The sequence below is a fragment of the Anoplopoma fimbria genome, chromosome 8 (genome assembly GCF_027596085.1).
Source record: "Anoplopoma fimbria isolate UVic2021 breed Golden Eagle Sablefish chromosome 8, Afim_UVic_2022, whole genome shotgun sequence".
In the NCBI taxonomy this organism is placed as follows: domain Eukaryota; kingdom Metazoa; phylum Chordata; class Actinopteri; order Perciformes; family Anoplopomatidae; genus Anoplopoma; species Anoplopoma fimbria.
In genome coordinates this window covers 3,959,697-3,984,961 of record NC_072456.1, presented here as the reverse complement: position 1 = coordinate 3,984,961, position 25,265 = coordinate 3,959,697, and positions in this window count along the sequence as shown.

Genomic DNA, 25,265 nt, shown 5'->3' with positions numbered 1-25,265 from the left:
TATCTGCAGAGTCTAATGACGCAATGAGAGCAGTGACAATGAAAGTTGCGGCCCATAAAGCCAAACAACAAGCTGAGAGATGTTAAACCAATATTACCAGGCATCTTACTCACTGCGCTAACCTGCTAACCATTTTTTGAATAGTGACAACACTACTAATACTTTCATAGATGAATGGTCTGTTTGATTCAACAACAGAAACATTTTGTAAGTAAGTAAAACCAACTGTGTTGGAGAACAGTCTTGAACAACCGCCTTGCAGTTGTATGCCTCCACCAACCAGTCAAGTTGCAGTTTAAATCCATGTCTATTAAATAATGTCATCACTTCAACATTTAATCCTTTTATACATGTTTGCGTAATTGTCATAATTAGCATATGAATAATTGAGTTTTGGCCAAATATGTGTATCATGAGGTCACAGTGACCTTTGCCCACCAAGTTTGATTGGTTCTTCGTTGAGTTCATGTGTACGTTTTTGCTAAATTTTAAAATAAATTCTCTCCAGGCATTCCTGAGGTATCATGTTCACAGAGATGGGAGGAACATAAGATAACAGTGACCTTTGCCCACCACAATCTAATCAGTTCAGCGTCGAGTCCAAATGGATGTTTGTGCCAAATTTAAAAAAATTCCCTCAAGGTATTCATGAGATATCGAGTTTAATGAGTATGGCCAGAGAACCTGAAAACATAATGCCTCTGGCCACAGCTTTTGTTGTGGAGGCATAGAACACAATACCGGTTGAAACATAATGAGTTAGTACAATTTCCAAGAGCACTTTAACCCAAGTGCTGCTTCTGCAGATGGAGCGCGTCCAGGGCTTGTCCTGCCGGTCGATCCGCCATCCGTTTACAATATTCCTCTGTCTGCAGGATGAACATCTTGCACCATGACACGTGTCAGATACAGACACCTTCATTTCTCAGGGATGTTCAGACAGGTTCATTTCCTCTCTCTGACATACACACACACACACACACACACACACACACACACACACACACACACACACACACACACACACACACACACAGCCATCACATGCCTCACTTCTGCTGCTAGGGGATCATCATTGGCAACGTGCACAAACTCCTTAATCAGTATGTATCTGTATGAACAAAAGCAGTGTCAAAAGTCTACTGATTAGACACAAAATAGCACTTAATTAACAAAGCAAAATGCAGATTAGATGCAGCTACTGTAACTTCTCAGACCGTTTTATTTAGCTCAACTGACGGGAGCAGAGCAGCTGATCTTTATCAGAGACGTGCCTTTCCTTCTAATTTTCTCTGCTTTACATTAGTATATTTCATCATTTTCGAGAGAGAAGCATCCCTGTTTTCTAATCAACACTCTCTCCACATTTCATATTCAAATGTTATATGCAATTTATAGGTTTACCAGTATTTTCACATTAATAATTCCTTCCTAGATTCTTTTCTCTGATATATTTGCTCAATTTACACTGGGTTTGTATATGTATTTGCTAGATAAATATCCTGATACAATGGTCATTTTAATTCCCTATGAGCATTAGATGATGTTGGCATTGTAGGTTTCTGCAAACAACGGATAAATTAAATAAACCAAAAATACCTTTTCATATCAACATTTCTGGATACGTGTGTTTCTGAACCTGAAAATAATTCCATATCTACTTTCCACATGAGCATATATCAACATTCTAGTTTTGTAACCGCTCCTGATGTTTTGCAGTTGCTAAAGTGCCTTCTCGATTATGTTTAGGTTGATGCAACAAAACTACTTGATTAGGTTAAGTAAAATATTATGTTTTGGGATAGTATGTTACTCTTGGTGTCACATGGGACACTATCAGTGGTCTCCTGGGTGCAAGACTCTTGTGTCGCTTTTGTTTCATTCAACCAAAAAAAATATCTGCACAGAACACACTATTGCCTATTACGGTCTTGAACAGGACTCAATTTACTTTGTCTTGACTGGGTCTCGACTGCCTTTGGACTTGGTCTTGACTCAGACTCGACTGGACCTGGTCTTGGTTAAGTTGCTCCTGACTACAGCCAAAGCATGTGTTTTCAGTTATTCTGGCTGATTAGATATCTGCCCAGATTTAAGGTAGGTGTAGTTACGATGAGAATTTACAGTACTTACAGTACAGGGTGGCTTTGTGGGTAAAGCGGGTCATCCTTTAATCACAAAGGAGGTGGTTTGAACCCCAGCGACCGGTCCCATGTCGAATAGTCCTTCAGCCGGACACTGAACCCTAAGCTGCTCCCTGGGCGCTTCAGAGCAGCCCACTCATCAATGCTTATATGTTTTTCCAATAGATTGACCTTGATCCGAGGGCGACTCTTTGGGACATCGCTCTGGTTCAAGTGCTCCCTTTTACTAAGAATTCTTTATTGGAGAGTGTAGGCTGTACATAATACACAAACACACATGCAGGGCTGTCGGGAACATTATGTACATCGTGTAGCTCAGTGAACAGGACGTGATGGTGCTATCTCACATGCCAGTTTCCAAGGTTGAGCACAAACATAGACATGTTGCTGAGAGTTAAATCAATGATTCAACTATGTACGTGCAAATAAGAAATAAATACACGGCACACATCGGGCTGTGTCATCCTAAATCTACAGATGATTATCTGCCACAATGAAGGAAAAATACAAAGGCAAAAAAACAAGGTGCGATGTTTGGTTAACTGGATGTACACCAAGGAAACCCTCTTTAAATCGCACAAAAAAAATCACAAAATCACCCTTTTATTATAATTTTTTCTCTGTTTGTTCCAATTCATTCAATGTTCTATGTTGAGGGTGGAGCTAAGTACAACCGAGCGCTGAATAAGACATTTCTAGGCAACAAAAAGGTTACAAATAACTTTCATGAACTGAAAACTTTACTGAGGTAATGCAATAAGTGAGAAGAAGAGAGTAAAAAAGTGAGAAGTAGGGTCATTTTCTCATAGACTTCTATACAATCATTTTGCAACCAGGAGTTGCCCCCTGATGGCCATTAGAAAGAATGCAGTTTTACGCACGTTACTTTTCCGAACCAGAAGTTGCCAACTGGTTAATGGCCTGTGAGTTAATACAATTTAAATCTGGGCAATGGTACAGTTTGGTTTATATGAGCATAATGTGTAGGGCGGTTTAATACAGAATAATCCAACTTTACTCACAGAGGACAACTTTGCATGACTTGGAAAAATTTGAAAGTTGTTTTTTATTTTTTTCCTCCCTTCATTTCATTCACTTCCCCTTCATATCTGGGGCTGTTTGAAGAGAGCAGCGCTTCCTGCAGTCACGCCGGAAGATAAAGGCTTTCGTCGGGGGAGTAGAAGGGAAGGAACATGTCAGGAACAGAGCCTGAATACAGCTCAGATGCCTTTTCAGCATCACCTCAACATATGAACACAAACACCCCTGCAGAGCCTCTCTGGTATTCATCATCCAAGTCCAAAGGTGTATTTTAGTCACATTTGTCTTTTATGCGAAAATATTTTAATCCTGACAAAGTGTGAGAAAAAAAAAACTAGCGTCTGTATCAACATGATAATGAGAAGATGGAATGAGTTCAGTACCTAATATGGAGTTGAAATTAATCTCCATGTAGACTGAGGGAGAGAGTGAAAAAAAAGAGAGCGTGTTTTTCTTCCACCATAAATCCCTCCACGCAGAACACTCTCCTATCATCCATGAACGGGTCGCTACCTTTCTCAGTGTTTTGGTTTTCAGCCAGTCCCTCCAGTTCTAACAGTCTCCCAAGAATAAATGTAACATGAAAAAGAGGAGAAAAAAAAACAAAAAACACCAATGTGGATGTGAAAGCAATGTTACTTGTCAGTACTAACTATTTCCTTTAATACCACTAGATGTAAGGGAAGACAATGTTTTGTGATTTAAATCAACCAACTCTTTAACATTTAATAAGATGAGCATTACATTTCCGCTCAGAGGTCCCTGCGGCCAATCGACCCGGTCACAGCTTTTTTCTGTTCTGGCCCCTCAGTGGTGGAATGAACTCCCCACTGACGTCAGGACAGCAGAGTCACTGCCCATCTTTCGGCGCAGGCTGAAAACTCACCTCTTCAAGAAGTACTACCCTGAGCCTTCCTCGTAGCACTTATTGCATTCGTATTAATTTGTTGCACTTATTGTATTCGTATCAGTTCGTTGCACTTATTGTATTTGTATTAGTTTGTTGCACTTATTGTTTTCGTAGTAATTTGCTTCTGCACTATACTTTTGCTCTGGTTTATGCTTTTAGATGCTTGTTTAAGAAAGGAGATGCACTTATGACTTCTGGTGACTAGTAGTTCTCTTGAATACCTATGTTGAATACACTTATTGTAAGTCGCTTTGGATAAAAGCGTCTGCTAAATGACTGTAATGTAATGTAATGTAATTTCCATGATTGATAATTCAAGTTTTTTGAGGCATAAATTTAGCGTAAAAAGTGGATGAGGTGGAAACAGCTAGCCAGGCTAAAGTTTGTATAATCTGAACACAAGCAGGAATGTACAAACACAAAGTTGTGGTTTTACGGAAAATGCATGTGCTAAAACAATTTCTTGTCTGACAGTAGCTTCAAGTCTGTAAGATAAATCGCCTCCTGACTCTAGTTCTAGCTAACACAAAAACATGGTATACATTTTCTTATCTAACTCTCTGCAAGAAAGAGAATGCACAAAATAAACAATGCACCACATGTCTGAATTCAACACTGATTTGTCTGTATGTGTGTCAATCAATCAATCAATCAATCAATCCGTATGCTAACGGTTAGCTGTCATGCAGATGACAAAGTCAGTCTTTTCCAAAGAGCTCCAGTAGGCTTACTATTTTATTTGCAAAGTACCAAGCAATGAAGTTGCTGCGTTGCCATGACACTAGAAATGATAAAATGATCCAACAAAATGTTCTGAACAAATGTTACAAATATATTTAGATTTCAGTTTCACAAAAGTTATAGAATATTGTTGGCTTATTGAAGTGGACAGTTTTTTGTACTTTATTTACTGGAGGCCTACAACAGTTGCTGGAGGTCATCATTATAACACCTAGAAGGGTTACACATTAGAACAGAACTAGAAGTTTCCTTCTTCAAGACAACTTTTTGTTCCGTCCCATTCTACTGTCTTTGTTTACTACCTCAAGGTCTGGCCTTTCTTATTCCTTTAGCTCTGCTGAGATTCATAATACGATCTCTCTTGCTCACTGGGAGCACTCCAATCTATTCTCTCCTTGTACCTTACCCAGGAGAGAGAAAAAAATAACCTTTATTAGTCTCAGGGTTATTTTTTTAACCCTTGCTTCTTTTTCATTCTTCTGTGGCCACTGCTATTCAATTTTATTTCATCCTGTCCTCGGTAAAGTTGAGCTGATGAGCTTCAGGTCCCTCATATTGATCCTTAAATGGATGATGAAAAAGGCCACTGCCTGTTGGTCAATTGGCCAGCCTTGGCTCTATTGGCAGTGTCCCCTCTGATTACAGTCCACAGTCTGGGAATGTAATTCACTTTTGGTGCCACTTGTCAGCAGGAGTTGTGGAGGCAGGCCTGGAATTGAATTTTCAGAGCATCTACACAATATTACGGACACACTTGTTCATGCACAGAGACCTTACCCGAGCTGTTATTTCAATATTAAAAAGTCAAGGTTCGGAGTGACTTATACTAAATTGGAGTAGAGTGTTTCAAACCTGAACTTTTGGAGCTTTTGAATAATGATTAGACGAGACTGCAGGTGTCATTGTGACTTTGTTGTTATTTTGTGACTGTGGTTTTATTATTAGTTTTAGTTATACTCTCTAATCTATTTTATACCTGAGCTGCATAAGGCCTCATTGGGTGACTTTTGGTGCCAATGCTAGTTATTTTAGTGCTGGGACAAACTGCGCAGGACAAACTGCATTTTGTTTACCACGCTTCCTTCTGTTGTTCGACCATTCACCATTTCTGCTCAAGTGAATCAAGTAAATCCATTTACATCTGGTATTAACATGCATATTCATTTAATAAAAAAAATAAAAAAATTCACGGTAATACACACTACACTCACAAATTTCCATCAGAGGGTCCTCAAGCTAAATAAAAACTAGATCCCATAGAGTTTCTGTATCTTATCACAAAGCTCAAGATGAGGCCTGTTCATCGGGAATAAAAGCCCCCAAATCTCACTATATGTTAACAGAAAAGGATGGACCTAGTTTTTCAAAATAAAAGCCCAAGAATGTAACTATCTTAACAGGGAACTCAGGACAGGACTGTTTTTTGGGTTTTTTTGCATAAGCTTTTCAACAAATAATGAAATATTAAAAATGATTGATGTTATTCAACTTTCAAAGTCAGCATTGCAGTGCAGCTTCAGCTTTTCAACATCCAGCATTCACACCACAATTTCTTCAAAAATTGCTTTCTCTAGTTAGCCATGTGTTTTCACGGAGGGTTTGTATTTTTAAGAAGCAATGGGCCTTTGGAACAAATGGCGTTTGTTTACCGGTTAACAGGTTTTCCAACAAATGGGATGGCACACAATGGAGGGCAGTGGAGATGACATCCTCTGTGGACCGATGGCTCTGAATGCAAACTGAAGGCTGGCTGGGATATTGTCTTTGTTGTGTTGGAAAACCAGTTACTCAAATCACTTCATCAGGATTTTTATCATATGTCCTCAGGTATAGCCATATATGTTCTTTTGGGAGAAATGCATGCTTGCAGTTACAAACATGTTTTCCCCCTAACCAATATAATAAACATTTAGTTACACTCCATGCCAAGTGTTAGTTCATGCAAACCATATTAACTGTTGTTGGGCTAGTTAGTAGTGCTTGTAAATACCTTGCTAAACAGAATTGTTGTGGAGATGTGGACATCTGTGGCCTTCAGTTTAAATTAGAAGAGGCTTAGTAAATATCCCACAGATTTTGTAGATTTTATCTTCATTGCACATTGATCTTTTTGTCTTTTGTACACTTTTCTGATTGTTTTTTACTTTGAATATAAAACATTGTGTCCTTAAGCAGAGTTTTTCATCTCAGGGGGAAACATAAATGCATGTTTTTCAGTAAAATATGTCTCAGTTACTCTAGACAGCCCTTTGAAAAGGTGGACATTGCAGGGTGTGGAATTGGTAAAACAGATGGTTTTTTTTAATGCAAAACTCATTTGGCACAAATGGTAATACACTTTTGATGGTTGATGCGCCACAGAAAAAGGAAAGTCAATGCGAAGTTAGAACTTTGCTCATTTGCAGACTTTCTAATGATCTACACTCTTGTTGGAGTGCGCTACTCTAGAAACTACTACATGCTGCTGTGTTCATTAGCAAATAATATGCTGGGCAGTTATTATTTCCGAGTATTTAACCTGACAGTGCATAATGTAATATGCTACATTACGCTTAGATTCCTCTGGGGAAAGATTTTTTCAGCATTCAGTAATTACACTGACATGAACAAAGGTTCAAAGTGCAATCAGTACAGTCACTAAAGTAGATTTTCCCATGTGGTTGTTGGCAATTTCAATGAGATGGCTCATCCCCAAACACCATCTCTCTCTTTCTATTGGAGATGACATTTAACATGTCAGCTTGCGTGCATTGAAATAGCTGACTGTCTCTGGAATCAAGAGTCTCCCCACTGGCTGAAGATCAAATCACACCACAGCTTTCATTCTGAGGTCTCCCCTACTTTGTTTCACAATCTACCTCCTATTGTGCAAATCAATGGCAGAGTAGAAATAATAAAGGTGTGTGTACTGCCCACTCTCCGTAAAAAACTACTTGTACCTCAGGGGACATACAAAGTGTTCAGATGGCATTATGCTCTAACCTAATTAGGTACAAAAAGAACTACATGCTGTACCACCAGCAGCTGCAGTCAGGTGAAATAAGCAGCAGTTAAAGATACCTATTAAGCCTTTATTTAATGGCACATTATTGTCTTTGCAATTACCACCAACTGTTGCTGGTGGAAAGTTGAATCATATCAGCCCCCTGCTTATAGTTAGCCTGGTTCCAGATTTGTGATCACTGCCCACATCTGCAACTTTTTCAATGATTTAAATGAGTCTAGTGTTGTGCTCAATGAATGTATTTTGGAGGAACAACAGTGCCAATCAGAGCTTTTTAAGCTGTATTTAGAATGGGGACATTATTTTCCTATGCCAGTGCCAGAAAAAAAATGGAGGAGGATGAAAGCCACAGGCATTGATAACATTGACAAAACCATACATGTTCTTGTAAGTTCGCTTAAACAATTGACAAAAAGAAAACTTCCAAAATGTGTTTTTTTTAAAACCGTGAATATGAGGTGTTTTTGCCTGTAATAAGAAAAAAATGCCAATGGAACACCTGAAAATTTGCTTGGTAAGGGTACTTGAAATAAATATAATATAGTAAATATGGCATTACCTTTCAAGATAAGAAACAATTTGAAATAAACTCGGAAAGCTCATTTTGAGTTAACTCTCACTAGTAATAGGAAGCGTTTTATAATAAGCATGATAAGCATGTTATGCGCAAAAGTAGTATTTTTTCACTTAAGATATTCAAGACGCCTTGTCTAAAACAAGTCCTTTCATCTCACTGAAATGTTAATTGTTAGGTAATTGTGTCTTATATTAACAGTTTTGAGAAACTCCAACCTGTTTCCAGTGAAGTGTAATATTACTTCCACTCACACCAAATTCCCTTGGGAAGAGGAATTCTATTTTCGACTCACAAGAAACTAACGTATCCGCTTGAATCTAAGGGCATTTTAAGTCGACACTGATGTGTATGCCAAATTACTGGTTCTGCCAGGGTTTAAAGAGCAAACCAAAGTAAAAACAGCTGGACAACGGCATCAGGCCCACCCAGGAAACTGACTGGCTAATTGTTAGCCCCCTAGCAACGCTCATTGGATAGACAAATTGCATGCTATTATTAGGTTAGAGCCAACCAACAATCCTCACCGAAGGAGCTAAATTAAACGCCAATTCAGTCTAATCATCAGGACGTTCTCATGTGCGTCCTTTTAGGCCTGGTGGTAGAGACAACCAGCATGACATCATTACAGTGCCCCTAGTGGTCAAAACCTCCAAACGGTGTCTTTAAAGAATAACTGCACCTGGGAAAATAATCTAGCTTGCACTGCCAATTAGTTGGTGACTTTTTCATCTTTCCTGCCTCCCGCAGCCTGTAAAGCAGTGAAGTAATGTTGCACCATAGTAAAACATCTACTTCACTGCTTTTTCACAGCTGTATGTGGTGATCAGTACTGCAACATACCCAACCTAATCACACCCAGCTGTGAGGAGAGTGTAGTCAGAGGTTCAACATGCTACCGTGGAGTTATTTTTAACTCAGGGCTGATGTGCGGTTCATAACCAGGAGTAGCTCATTAATATCTGTTAGATACCAGGCTCGAATATAGGCCGTTTATTATCCAGATATTTATCAAGTTGAAAAATGATGACAGATTTGACAGGATCTATATTCACTGATTAAAGAGGTACCTCATTTTGAGAGAGGCTTAACAGTTTTAGTCAGAGTGGTGAACAACTTTATCTAGCTGAACCAAGACAGAAACAAAAAGTAAATGCAGCTGTAAGCCTAAGTAAAGGACAGTTGGATTGTTATGACATAAAATTGAAAATCGTTTTATTACTTCAAGGTTAAGCTTGTAACAATCTTTTGCAAAATTGCAAGTACAAGCAAGGAAGAGACAGGTGGAGCCTCAGAGAGCGAGATGAGGAAAGAGAACAGCGGAAATGTAAACTTGTCTTTGGCTGTTATATTCCCCTGAAAACAGAATTCGGTACCACTAGACAGAGACCATGAGCATTTTTGTTCAAGTACTGATATCTTGATCTCACTTGCATCATAACACCTTGAGAGTTCACATTCACGGCGTCTCTGTGCTGAGCCAAGTGGGACACGGCCAAGTGAGATGCAGCTAATGGAAATAGGACAGAAAGCTCTCTCCGTGAAATTAAATTGTATTTCACAAGACCGTTGGTCCAACGAACTGTTGAGAATGTCCAGACGTCTAGCAAAGACATAAATTGGACATAGGCACATAACCTGTCAGTTACTTATAATAAGTGTTTGCGGACGTGAATTTTGGCTTGACATTTATTGTACACCGCCGTCTTCTGAACTACTTTTACAAAACATTAATTCCCAACCCGTCAGGGATGTAGATTCACATTCAATAAACGAATGTTCACCGTGATCTCTTTCCCTCTCTGTCTCTCTCTCACCTAATGGAGTGCTTTTCCTTTATTTTTCACTACTGAAGTTGTTCCCTCAGGCGTTTGAAACTGGCATCAACAAGGGATACTGTTTCCTACTTGTCATCTCAGAAACATCCATCTTCCGTAACCGCTTGTGCTGGAGCCGATCCCAGCTGTCAATGGGCGAAGGCAGGGTACACCCTGGACAGGTCGCCAGCCTATCACAGGGCTGACATATAGACAAACAACCATTCACGCTCACATTCACACCTACGGGCAATTTCAGAATCATCAATTAACCTAACCTGCATGTCTTTGGACTGTGGGAGGAAGCCGGAGAACCCGGAGAGAACCCACGCTGACACGGGGAGAACATGCAAACTCCACACAGAAGGTTGTCCAGCCCGGGAATTGAACCCGGGCCCATCTTGCTGTGAGGCGACAGTGCTAACCACTACACCACCGTGCAGCCCGACAAAGTATGCCAAGTATGTTTTCACTAACAAGAAATTTGACTTGGTGTTTTTGTGTACGAATAATATTTACATTATACCTATACTGAAAATGAAAGAGATGTGCAGTTTTAGGCAGAATGTCCCGAAACACATCCACATGCTATGGATTAAGCCAACTGCTCTGATCATTTAATTATTTAACGAGTAGTTCGGCATTTTGGTCGTTGTCATCTTGGTTTTTACAACCAGTGAAAAAAAGTGACCATATTTGGACAACGAAGTGACGCCGTATACGGCTTTGGTAGCAGTAGGTAGACACTCCCTAAGGCATATTCCGCTTTATGGTTTATTTGACTCTAAATGGAGCATCATTTACTAAATGAACATCATGCTGTATTGAAGAAGACTTGAAACTAGAGATTGAGACCATAAACTCATGTTTTATAATGTTTACTGAGGGAATAAATCAAGAGAGAAGCAGTGTCATTTTAAAGACTTCTATACAATCAGACTTATTTTTGCAATCACAGAAGTCGCCCCCTGATGGCCAGTAGAGAAAATGCAATTTTAAGTCACTTCCGCATTGGCTTCACTTTTCAGAAATGTAGGTTGCCGCCTGATTTGGGTTGATTATTTACCCCAGTTTTGCCAACAGTTCTGATAAATTTTACGAATCACTAAGAACCGTTTTGTCGTTGTAGGAGGAGGGGGAGACACGAGGAATTAGTGATGGGTCCTGTGAGGATTATTAATTGAAAATTTGATACTGTAACGGTAGATCTGATTCTTCTTTTGCTGATGTAGTTTTAAATGTTAACGGCAGGGTGCTAAAGCAGTTTAGATGTTTACAGGTCTATCTCCTGATGTTTGATTTTAGTGACTGGTCTGATACTACACCAAATCAGTTTGTTTCTGTTCGGTTCAGGAACTGGACCAAGTCCACCATAAGATTTTAATCTTAGGAGAACTTGTATGCTCATAAGGTAGCAAATTTTGAGGTTTTTCCAGCTACATTTCCAACATGTATATTCTCCTGACTTTCGAGAGAAAATAAATCAAGAAGAACTGAAATCTGGATAGTGGTATTACTGAAGATTGTGGGATCACTTGCATTCTTGGAGACTTGGGATTTCCATGAGAAGCAAGACCTATGAAAGCAGCAATTTCTACCAACTGCTGATGCTTTGGGGATCAAGGCTCCCCGAATCTCGCTGACTGACTCCAGTGTCAGTGGCTGGGACATGAGCAGGCACAGCTCCAAGATTTGAAATTTGGATGGGCCAAAGTAACATTGGCTGGGCCTTTTAATTACACAAGTTAATACTGTTAACCTTCCATTGGTCGTTTCCAACTGGTAGTATCGCTAAAACAGAAATGACTGATATCATGCTGTGGAAAGCGACTAGTGTGTCTGGTTGATTGCGACACTTTTAACATTTTTTCGAAAACATATTGAAGACGGAGATAGTTTATTATCTTTGTTTATAGTCTATTCATTGCAAGTGACACACAGGTATATTGCTTAAACCATGGGAAAAAATGAAACATAGTATCTATCATGTTTGTTTGCTGTCTATTGTAAAGAACAATACATCCCTTCACATAGAAATGTACTGAAAGAAATACCATCTTGGATAAATATTGACCCATCTTGGATGGTATTTCCTTGGATGATCCTGCTGGATTATTATTTATTCATCTTAAATTGATTGATTGCAGTTATTCTAGTCTCAATGTGTTTGCAGTTATGAAATTTTAACAGTGACTTCAGTCAGTAAGAATGGGCCAAATGGGCAAGCACAGGCCCATTTAGTCCAACCACAACTCCCTACCTTGAGAATCAAAATTAGATTCTACAAATGATGGCTCATGTTTGCTTAGTAATAAAACAAAGAAAGTAAATCACAATTGCTTATGCTCACTGATTGATCAACTGTCATGGCCATGGCCATGTCTCTGGTTATTCCTTGTGTTTCATGTGTTTTCCCTTGCCCTTGTGTCTCCTGTGCTCCCTTGTTTGTTTATCTCTGTGTGTGTGTCTGTGAGGTGGGCGTGTCACCCCTCTCACTCTCCCCAGCTCCCTGTCTGCTGAGTTCTCCGCTTTGAATAAAGCTCCAGAACTTTACCTGTCTCCTGGTCGTTCTGCTTTTGGGTCCACACCACACTCCGTGACATCAACATACCTAGAGGTTGTGCTCAAAAGCTATGAGGGTCACTGGGACCTACAACCGTTCAAACTTCAACTAAGCATGTTGCCCACCCTGATAAATATCGACCCAGACACATGCAATATTGAGGTGGTGAAAAACGGCAATCGATAAAATAAAAGATCTCTGGGTTGAACGCAGGCTTTTCATCCAGCCCAGGACACCGCTAAAAAATCTGTTGGTCTTGCCAAGCTCATCAGCCTCAGCTGACAGGAGCTTCTCAGCACTTCAACATTACAAGGCTGCCATGGTTACAGCCTGTAGGTTTGTGTCTTGCCCTGGGCTTTGGCTTGTGTTATATGTCAGGTCCTGGTAGACCAACCAGTTCTCATCCCTAACTCGTCACATACAAATGCTTGGATAGGACGTTATTCTTATGCAACAAAGGGTCGCAGAGCGGATTTAGTAGATGGGGCGCACACTCTACCAGATTAGCTACCAGGACGCCTTGGGTACCCGTCCACGTCACCTAGGTTCAGGCAACAAAGCTCCTGGGTTACGTTTAGCAAAACATAATGGTTTGGGTTGAAATAACAAGGTTTGCTACTTCAGTTAGGTAGTCTTGGTTACGTACGAGATGAGAGTCAAGTTACGGGAGATGGGGGTGACTGTGGCTCAGTGTTAAAGAAGGTTGTACTTCTATCAGATTATCGCCGGTTCCTGCTTTGTTTGACCCATCCATCCACTAGATTCCCCTCCCTACACAGACATTGTTGCTCTTAATACCACATCACCTGACTTCGGCAGCAGTTGCTCTGAGCTTCTTGTAATGGTGCGGACAGGTTTAAAATGTTGACACTTGAAAGCCTGGTGTGTCTTATACAGATGCTAAAGTGCGCCTGGTGCCCTTGTATCAGAGGCCGAGGGCTGTGACAAAATGTTGGTGTTTGACGCTGTAGGAATGAGACCAGGCTGGGTAGGTAGACATTGTATTAATGTAACTGGGTCCACCTGGTCAATCCATCCACAATCACTACTGATATAATGTTTCATTCATTTAATGTTTTCTGTTGCCATTTCTTTAAATAGATATGATTCAAGCATTTGCCTTCCAGAGCTCTGTTGCTGTCAACAAACTAGTAAAAATGAATGAGCCGCACTGTTGCACTGGGTGACATGTTCCTTCATGACCATAAACACACATGCTTAAATTTATTTTGACTCAGTCCCACGTACAGCGTCCTGCTGTATCAAATACTCACTAGAGCACCAAATGTGTATTCATCCACAGCTGAAAATAGTCCCAAACAAATGCACTGTTTACCCCTGTATAGTTACATTTGCAAAGAACTGCAGTGCCCTGCTGTTTTTGTTAATTAATCTATATTTCTGACCTGATTTAGTAGCCAGATCTGAATTTGAGCAAGCGGCAAGAGAAAAGCTAAGGCTAATAATAAATACTACAAGCCAAAGACACTAGGGAGGTTAGGCAGGGTCTTCAGAGTATAATAATGCAGGGTGAGGACCCCCTACTCCCAGATGAGTAGAATGTATTCTATGGCAGGTTTGATTTACAAGCAGATGAGCAATCCCTCGCTTGGGGGTGAAAGAGCGAGGGGTTCAAGCCCTGCTCAACAAACAACATAGCAGGGCCAGACCATTGGTAGGCGTTCACTTTAAGCTCCTGTGCAAACCAACATGCCTCTGTTTCCAAAGACATTTGAAACTGGTCTCTTAGGCTATGCAAAGTACTGTCATGTTTTAAATCTGCTGTTGTCATCCCTGTATCCCAAAAGTCTAATGTTGGCAGTGTGAAGGATTTCAGGTCTGTTGCTGTTAACTCTGTTGCTATAAAGGTCTTTGAGCAAGTGGTCTGTAACCATCCATCTAATGTTGAGATGGACATTTTTCAGTTTGCTAACAGGTCTGTAGAGGATGCTGTGTCTATGTGCCTTCACGGTATCCTGCAGCACCTGGAGGCCCCCACCACCTATCTAATGGATTTGTTTATTGATTTTAGTTCAGATCAGAACAGTGGAACAAATATAAGGAACGCTAACAAATCAGCAGAGGGCTGAAGTGGGGATCCTATTGGAGTGGTGAAGGGAAAACAACCTGATTTTTAAACATTACCTCGACCAAAGACATAATAATTGACCTATGGAGGGTTGAGGTGGTTCTTCCCAGGCCAATGCTGAAGTGTCTTAAACTTGCAATATTTCTAATGGCCATCAGGGGGCGACTGAAAGTAGAAGTCTGATTGTAAAGGTGTTTATGAGAAATTTACCCTACTTCTCACTTAATTTATTACCTCAGTAGACATTGTAAATATGAGTTTAAGGTCTCAATTGCTAGTTTCAAGTCTTCTTCAATACAGTATGATGTTCATTTAGTACATTATGGTCCATTTAGAGTAAAATAGATCATAAAGCAGAGTATGCTTTTGGGAGTGGCTACCTTGTGAATGACAGGTTGCTGCCAGAGCCGTATGCGGCATCTCTACCAAAGCATCACCCAACTGCAGTCCGAACATGATCACTGGTGGCAAAAAAACATGGCTATGTCCACTTTGAATATACAGGGGTTTTATCCCCGCAGGTCATCAATGACCAGATAATGGAGAGGGTTGACACTTATTTTCTAGGCAGAACCACAATCTACACGCAATGCTGCTCTAGTAGAACAAGCATCAGCCAACAAGCCCTTTAATAGTAAATAGGTAGCAGCGCTTTTGGGTTTTATCATTTTATCATAGTATGTATGTTCGAATGTGTAAAGTGGTAACTGTTTTTGCTATATTCTTTTCACTTATGTGGGTGTTTTTTTTGATTCACTGAGGCGAACCATATTGAAGTGGCAATAAAGTAATGAATTAAATTGTTTTTGATTTTTTTTTCCCACCATTTTTTTCTTTCATGAACTTTGATGGAACTAACATATTAACTATTGTCAGCCAACCTGTCACCAGCAGAAAAAAAGTAGGGATTTTCAGTCATGTCTGCGAAAGAGGTCGGGCTGGTATGTCTTAACTTTGAATAATAGTCAGACCTTAAAGATGACATGATTGCATTCACCATAAGAAACCCTTTTTTCTCCGACTGTCGGAAGAGCCATCTATCCACTGAGCCTTATTACAGATGTTTAACTCAAATGCAACAGTATGGCACCAAGCTTTTTTAAGGGTTGACTTTATTCAAGAGTATTTCCCATCACCTTCTTTATGTACCCCTGACCGACCTTTCCAGCAGAAACATCTTTCCTAGTATTTCCTTTTTGAACATCTTTGAACCTGTATGTGATCATGTACATCTCTACTACTGAGATGTACAAAAAGACTACTTTGATCCTGTGTGTCACAGCCAGTAAGTGTCAGCTGTACACTACTTTACTGCACTGACTCCTGACCAATGCACACACACATACACACACACTGATGTGGCATCAAAGGCCTCTTCACCAATTGATCAAAACACTATATCAAAGCACAATGCGCCTGTCTTGCCCTTAGGTCCCCGGTTCCTAAGCATACCTACTGCGGCGGTGTCTCGACCCAACCGCTGTGCCCTCCAAACATCTATATTCTGAAATACTGTATTTTCTCCTCCAAGGTGAACACTGATGGAACAATCTAACAGGGGTGATATGTACTCTCTGACATGTGTGTTGAGGACGTTTTATGGCTCTGTTCCAGCAAAAGACATGGCCAGTCTGTTCTCAAGAACGCAATATCTCAAGCGAATTTCATCAAATTGGCTCAAACGTCCACCTTGGCTCAAGGATGAACTGATTTGAATTTGGTGGTTAAAGGTCAAGGTCACTGTGAACGTAAGTCCGTCCACTCTTGTTTTATTTCGGTAATGCCTTGAGGGAATTTCTTCATATTTGGGACAATCGTTGATTTGGACTCATGGATGAACTGAATACGTTTTAGTGGCCAAAGGTCACCGTGGCCATAACTCAAGAATTCAGATGGTAATTATACATATTTGTCACAATTGTTTTACAGGATAAAATAATGAAGCGATGAAATTTAAAACAGACATGGATGTAAACTGCAATTTGACTGATTAGCAAAGGGATACAACTGCGAGGCGTTAATTCTAGTTAATCCCTAAGACGATGGAAGGTGAATCTAACACCGTCTCCTAAAAAAAGTGTTTGTTTACTGTATTATCATAAAATATTAGCTAAATACTATTTGCTTTGCCAAATATGTTTCTGAGGAAACTAAGTTTTTTTATGTATTATGTTCACTAGCAATGCGTTTTTCAATGTCCAGGAAATGGTCAAAAGGTCAGGGTGGGATGTTGTGCGTATTACGAGAATACCCTGCAGTCGCTTAGTAAAGGCTGTTGTCATAGACTGTTTGTACTAACCCAAACCAGGATCTTTTTATAAAACCCCAGCAAGTAACTTTGTTGAAGGGAATAACACAGACGCACTGATCTCTAGAGTTGCTGGACTTTCACAGAAATATGCACGAAAAATAACGAAATGCCTTTTCGTAAAATAACGCAAACCTGTTGTGTAAAGGATACGTTGGTTATTGACTAAATAAATACTATTGAGTTATTTAACACTCGGATAGAAAGCAGTGTTTCTCTGCCCTCTCTGGTTGAGAGAGAAAGCGTGTTTTTCTTCTGACAACAGCCAGCATTACTGATGAGTGTAATTGGGTGTGGTCAGACCTGTGCTGTGTTTCCACCAGAAGCCGCATTACAAGAGTTCTCAATGCAAAACTGTGGATGACATCCAATTTTTGGGCATGATTGGGCAAAAAAACATATTTCAACCTGTTTTAATTGGTTATCGGTTCTAGTGGTCTCAGAGAAAATTTGACTTTTCCACCGAAAATATAGCTTGTTACGGGAGTCATGGCTGATCACAGGTTATTTCGGTAAGAGCTTGTTCTTATTGGCCATTCTACAAATGCACATGCCCGCAAATCCGGAATTCTTCCAGGTTTTCTTGCTTTTTCTAAAACTGCCTACCTCAGGTTGTTAAATTTAGAGAAAAAATGGTATTATGGCAAAATAACTATGGTTAGGGTGTGTTTGGGTTGGGCAAAATCACAAGGTTAAAGTAAGAGTATGGTTGAGAAAAGGCAAGTAATATACTTGAACAGGGTTAGGAAAGGGACCATGGCTTTGGTAATGTGCCAACGCGTCCCATCTCCCGCTTCATGTCACCCCAGAGTTAAATACAGATCATCATTAAATGGAGCTTTGTGGAAGTTCAGTCGGAAAGACTGTCTTTTTACGCTCACATTCATTCCCAAATATGTCTCTCACTCTCAGGCTTCTACTTTGTCAGCTGACTATGGGCGTTCACTCTCAGTCAAACCTACCAGATTTTACCACAATCAGCCTAAGCCAATTATATTGTTGCCGTCAAGACTGTTCGCCTCTCTGCAGTCATTTGACCCCATCCTACAGTCTTTACGATAACTAGTGTCGAAGGGCTTCTTCCACTGAGCTCATCAGATGTCCCACTCAACAACCCATCATCCAGATCTTTAGCTTACTCTTTTTACCTCTTCTCCATCAACACCAGTCAAGGCGCCATCGGGGGGAATATTCCTGAACTAACAACATCACTAATGACATCACGACCCCTCTTAATATGACTTTGTCACGATGGGCCACCACGTAATGCATTTATTTCTTCACTATGGATTAAGCCTCTCCCAATTGAAATAACATGACACTGAACATTTTGATGAAATGTTCAATATGAAGATTTTGCATTGGCCGTGGCCAGTCAGTGTTTAATATACATGCTAACTTATTTGTTATATTACTAGAAATGTAAAACTGCATTACATTTACTACAAACACATACCTGCTAATGCAAGTTAGCGGTATATGAACGCAAGTTTAAGGAAGAGAGGTTGAGTAAGTCATGCATAAAACACTCCCAAAGACACTTATACTCATGTCAAAAACCCAAATGGATTTCATAAGATGCATTAAAAGAAAATACATTCTCACAAACAAAACCCCACAACCATGTCCTCTGGACTGTAAAATCCCTGCTGGGACCGAAGACAGACAAGAGAAAAGTGTGAAATCTGACAGGCTGGATTCTGTCCGGGCGAGACCTCACAACCATCATGCATGATATTGACCTATTGCTCCGCTCATGAGAAGGCCCAAGGCATTTCACGCTTTTGTCTATGGATGTATGTACTCAGGGTAAAAACCCCTTAGGTATAGTATGTTCCATATGTACTTCCGTGTGTCTGTCTGGGTTTGTTGCTGTTTGTGTATGTATGTTCTTGAAACGCCCCTTGGCACTGCACATCTCCTGAATAACTTCCCATAAATATTTTTTAAATGTGTCAACGTGGGAACTCAGTGCATTTCCCTTTTGTGCACATACATACACACACTCGCCACATGCACGCTCAGCCAACACTTTGGAGATGACAATGTATTGCTGAGTGTGCCGGAGCGTTCCCCATGGATAAACATGGACGGGTCGTATTGTGGTCTCTCGGAGCAGGGAGCGTGTGTTCCTCGGCTCTTGTCAAGGCATCACATTCACGTTCTGAGTTGCTATTTTTAACTCTGATTTATTTATTTTTTGTTCAGCTCCTTGGAGTCAGAGGCCTTCTTCCTTTTCGTTTTGACAACTTTTAGAATTGCAAATGCTACGCGCAAGGTTACTCTGTGTGGAGATATGGCAATGGGGAATTTGTTACAGCGGATCAAAGCTCAAGTTCCTTCAGATCAAAGTCAGTAAACCTTTCTTTTCTTTTTTATTTTATTAGAGCAATTGGACATACTGAAAGGTGACAAATAAGGCGGACATATAGTAAGTGTAACACAATATACAGACCATACCACAAAACAGTAAGACATAAGAAACAGAGGTTTTTATTATAATTGGTAAAGATTTGTACGTGTTTCTTTTGGGAGAATATTTCATGTTAGTAGGTGTTTCTGTGCATGTATGTGTATGAGTGTGGTGTGTTAGTATATTCATAAACCACATGTGTCAACAAAGGAATGTGCAGGTACTTAGGATGAGAAGAGTGAAGAAGAGGAGAAATAAAATATCATAAAAACATAAATAACAAATAATAAATAAACACGTGATCCTTCGATTATGTAAATCTTAATGTAAATCTGTGTGTGTGTGTGTGTGTGTGTGTGTGTGTGTGTGTGTGTGTGTGTGTGTGTGTGTGTGTGTGTGTGTGAATGTTTGCCCCTACATGATAAAGCATTACTGTGTTATGTGGTCATTAGGTATGTGTGCAATTGTGTTTATTCATGTAAAAATATGAGTGTTTACTACGATTAGTTTTCAAGCAAAGGAGGAAAAAGAACACCGTAATGATGAAGATAACGGGACAATGAACGCAGGAAGTTCTTCAATGGTAGATAGTTGGAGTTCTTCCATTGAAATGCTTTCAGTGTGTTATGCAGATAGTTTTCATGCCAATGATCAAGGTAAGACGCACACGGAACCTCCTCTAATAAAAGTCCTGGGAAGGAACTGTTTTCACTTCTTTAATTTCACTTCTTGGATTTTCAAAGGATTTTCTTTTTTACAATTTACAACAACTTCTAAGGTCTACCAGGCTATTTCAGCTGCTTCTTGTAGTGCCACGGTACTCCCTTAACTGTCCATGGAGAACCTATACTTTTGAATTTGAACAATTCCTGTCTTAATATTTAAATCCCGATGCATCTCTAAAAGAAAAATGAGCAATTCCTAAGGTCAAAAGGAAAAAAATCATCCCAAATTTAAGAACCCAATGGCTTCCTATGAGAGTGCAGCATAGAAAAACAAGACAATTGGATTACTTCTCTCTGGTTGCATCAGGGTTTTGTTTTTATTTTTTCAGACCATTGCCTCAGTGATCAACCCTCCACCCTCAAACCAATTTTTGTCTCATTTATTTGTCTTCAGAATTGCAGGGATTTGGCTTCAAGTTTCTAGCAGAGGTTAAGGTGAAACATACTTGAAAGTTTTAACCAGAGAGAGCTTTTCAACCTGGTCCATGATGATGTCTTGTGCCATGTGAAGTGTCTAATAGGCGTTTTTTTTGTATTTAAAATTGAATTTTACAAGTTTTTTTTCATTTATTTGGATCAAAATAGCAACTATTCCTGGGATCTATACAAGTAAACATTACCATAATGTTAAACAAATGTGTCAGTAAACGTCAAAGGGAAAAAAAAATCATACCATAATGACAACAATGACAAGTAAAACAATTGAGACACCATACAAGAATATTTTTCTTTCTTGTATTAAAGTTAGGTGGAAACATTCTCAATGCGCTTTGAGTGAAGCTTAAGTTATAACTTAATTTTTTTTACAAATTAACAATTGTAACATAGCCTAGTACTGATTGATTCGTTTTGAGAAAACAAGCATTTTAAAAGTTTGCAGACCGACCTGGCAAAGTATGACTTCTTACAAATTCTGCTTCATTATGTACTTATTTTTTGGCATCCTGTTGATCAGTTTATTGCAATTTAATTACAGCAACATCTGTTTCATTGATATTTTGAGCCCTTACATTTGATTTATTCATTTATTTACCAGGGAGAGTGCACATTAATCAAAATTTCAGTTTCCACCTCAATATAAATGTGCCAGAGTTAGCTAATGAGCTCATTTTCATCCGAAGTCCCTTGGCAGGCTGTTACAAATCAGTGGCCTAATGCTATCAGTACAATTCAAAGCAAACACTATCGTAAAACACTGTACAGAACAATACAACACAATACTATACAATAAAATACATATATACATTACAATAGTAGCAGATTTGTAAAACTATGAGTGTATATAATGGCAGTGCCAGAAATGAGGTAGTGTGAAGCAGGTTTGGTTAGATTTAAGGCGTTTCTTTAGTTAATTAGGTAATTAGTGCTTTATCTTAACTCAATAAGGGGACTGTCCCAGTAGTGGGTGGCTCTGACTGAGAAGACTGTTTGATCAAATTTGCTACGTCTGTATCGTATAACACAGTCCCCTCTGGTATTAGCCCTTGTTACCCTGCTGCTATTATCCTTCTGAATAATGAACTGATTCAGTGCTGGAGTTGCAAGCCCATGTAGAACCTTAACTATCTGCAAAATGTTTGTTTTTTTGTCGGAAGCGTTTGGGACGTCCAAAAAATCCACTTTATGTTTGGTGCAAACACAGCATAAAGCTGTTACTATTGAGAATTTTAAATCTGCCACATTGGACACTTACTTGCAATTGTGGACCACTTCTTCAAATGTACCATACATAAAGTCAGGCAGGAATGTGGTAATTACTTGCAACTTAAAAAGGACAATTATGTGGAGCTGGTACTGAGTTATCCTGAGGCGCTCAACTTATTCGCTTTCGCATTCGGTCTGGTGGCGCCGCGCGAGTGGCTGCCTTTTACAGCAGCTCCTGCTCACCTGTGAGCTTTTTCCTTTAAATTTGTGTTTTTTTGTTACTTTTTGTTATTTTTCTTTTACTTATTTAATTGTTTAAACTGAAGTGCACTATGGCAGCGAGACACGTACAGTTTGTCGTTGTCTATCTGCACTTTTCTGCACTTTTCACCTCTGTGTCCGGAGCTCGCAGCCATGGCCCCTTTGTTTACACCAGGGGTCAGCTGTTAGCGCTCCGGGACACGGCGCTGCTGCTGCCGGAGGAGAGACCCGAGGTTCCCCGTGAGCTGAGGAGGAGGAGACGGGGGTGCCGTGCTGGGGAAGAACGTCGAGCCAGGAGCAGACGTTTCAAACCCGTCCTCCCCTCCATCATCATGGGAAACGTACGGTCTCTCCCCAACAAGATGGACGAGTTATCAGCACTGACTCGCCATCAGAAGGAATACCGGAATACCGGGAGTGTAGCATCATGGTGTTCACGGAGACATGGCTCATCGAGATGACTCCGGACACCAACCCACCAAGGAGGAGCTGAGGACTGTGCAGAGGGAGCTGAGGAGGAAGATCAGGGAAGGGAAAAATGTCTACAGGATGAAGATGGAGGATCAGCTGCAGCAGAACAACATCAGCGGAGTCTGGAAGAGCCTCAAGGCCATGTCTGGCCACAAGGGGCCGAACCAACAGCCTGTGGGGGACAAAAGTGGGTGAATGATCTGAACTCATTCTTTAACAGGTTTGATCAGCCACCCACCCCTCCCTGTCGCTGCAGCCCCCATCGTCTGCACCCCCTGTGGATTGCCCCCCTCTTCTTCCTCCTCCTCCACCCCCTTTTCCACAACACTCGGCTCCCCTCCACACTCCTCAAACACTGCACTCCACCAACACCCCACCCCCACCCCCACTCCAACAACCTACAGCACACAGCCCCCTTCCCCCAACTTGTCCCTCTCAATTAACCAGGTGAGAAAAGAACTGAAGAGAATAAAGGTGAGAAAAGCCACGGGTCCGGACGGCATCAGCTCAAGGCTCCTCAGATCCTGCGCAGACCAGCTGTGCAGGATAGTGGAGCACATCTTTAACTTGAGCTTGAAGCTGGGGAGGGTACCACAGCTATGGAAGACGTCCTGCGTGGTACCAGTCCCAAAGACCCCGGGGGCCAAGGACTTCAGCAGCTTCAGGCCGGTGGCATTAACATCCCACCTGATGAAGACCCTGGAGCGACTGGTCCTTGTGCACCTCCGCCCCTGGTGATCTCATCTTTGGACCCACTTCAGTTCGCCTACCAATCTGGCATCGGGGTGGATGACGCTGTCATCTACCTGCTACAAAGATGCCTTTCTCACCTGGAAAAGGCTGGAAGCACTGTGAGAGTCATGTTTTTCGACTTCTCCAGTGCCTTCAACACCATCCAGCCTTTGCTTCTGAGGGACAAGCTGGAGCAGACCGGGGTGGACCACCACCTCACTGCATGGATACTGGACTACCTCACCAACCGTCCACAGTATGTGAGGATAAGGGAGTGTGAGTCAGATCGGGTGTCCTGCAGCACGGGGGCCCCACAATGAACCGTTCTGGCTCCATTCCTCTTCTTCATATACACATCAGACTTCACATACAACTCTGCTACCTGCCACCTGCAAAAGTTCTCTGATGACTCTGCAGTCGTCGGCCTCATCTCCGCCGGTGATGAGAGGGAATACAGAGAACTGAACCAGGACTTCATAGGATGGTGCCGGCGGAACCGCCTCCAGATCAACTCTGGTAAAACCAAAGAGCTGGTGGTGGACTTCCGCCGGGGTAAACACTGTCCTCCGGAACCAGTGAACATCCAGGGACAGGACATTGAGATTGTGCAATCTTATAAGTACCTGGGTGTTCACTTGAACAATAAACTGGACTGGACTAATCATTCAAAGGCACTTTATAAAAAGGGTCAGAGCAGACTCTATCTGCTGAGGAGACTGAGGTCCTTTGGAGTGCAGGGAGCACTCCTGAGGACCTTTTTCAACTGTGGTGGCATCAGCCATTTTTTATGCAGTGGTCTGCTGGAGCAGCAGCATCTCAGCAGCAGACAAGAAGAGACTGAACAAGCTTGTCAGGAAGGCCAGCAGTGTGCTGGGGTGTCCACTGGATACGGTGGAGGTGGTGGGAGACAGGAGGATGATGGCCAAGCTGTCATCCCTGATGAACAACACCTCTCACCCCATGCAGGACGCCCTGGCAGCTCTGTGCAGCTCCTTCAGCCACCGGCTGCTTCACCCCCGGTGTATGAAGGAGAGGTACCGCAGGTCCTTCCTTCCTGCTGCTGTCAGGCTGCACAACCAGCTCTGCTCCCAGCAGACCACATGACACATGACAATAGAAACCTGTGCAATACAATACACTGTGCAATAATAGTTTTTCTGTCTGTAAATATAATATTTCAGTTATTGTTGTTTTTCTACTGTTTCTTATTGCTTATTTATAATACTTGTTTTTTTATTTCATTTTTTATTTTTACCTTGTCTTTCTTCTACTATGTCTCTTGTGTGCACTTTACTCTATGCTGCTGTAAGCCTGCAAATTTCCCCGCTGCGGGACTAATAAAGGATTATCTCTCTCTCTCTCTTATTCTCAATTTCTAACTGAGCTGTACTTCTTTTGAAGGTCCTACTGTGGTTTATTCAATATTGGTACCCTCTTTGCCAGACATGCTCTGAAGGGACAAACAAGTGATGAGCCTGGACAGAGAGATAAATCATCAAGAGCTACAAAGGAAGACGAGGCCTCTACTAGATGAAAGTTTCTGCCTATTTTTCAGAGAGCGGGCCCGATGTTTCTCCAGTCCCGCGGCTTAAAAGGTCACCGTGACAAACGCCTTGGGCGCGCGGGAAACAGCGTTAAAAATAGCAAAAGCTCCGCTGGAAGCGGACTCTAGTAGTGGTTGATGCACTATGTGCCCATCAGTCCTGACCTATGAAGCCAACTGAAAGCAAACATTTCACACCCTTTCAGAGTGCTCGGTGTATAAATATAAATTGCTTCCTTCCATCAACTGGTGACAGTACATTGTGTTGGAATTGCAGCGGCTGCA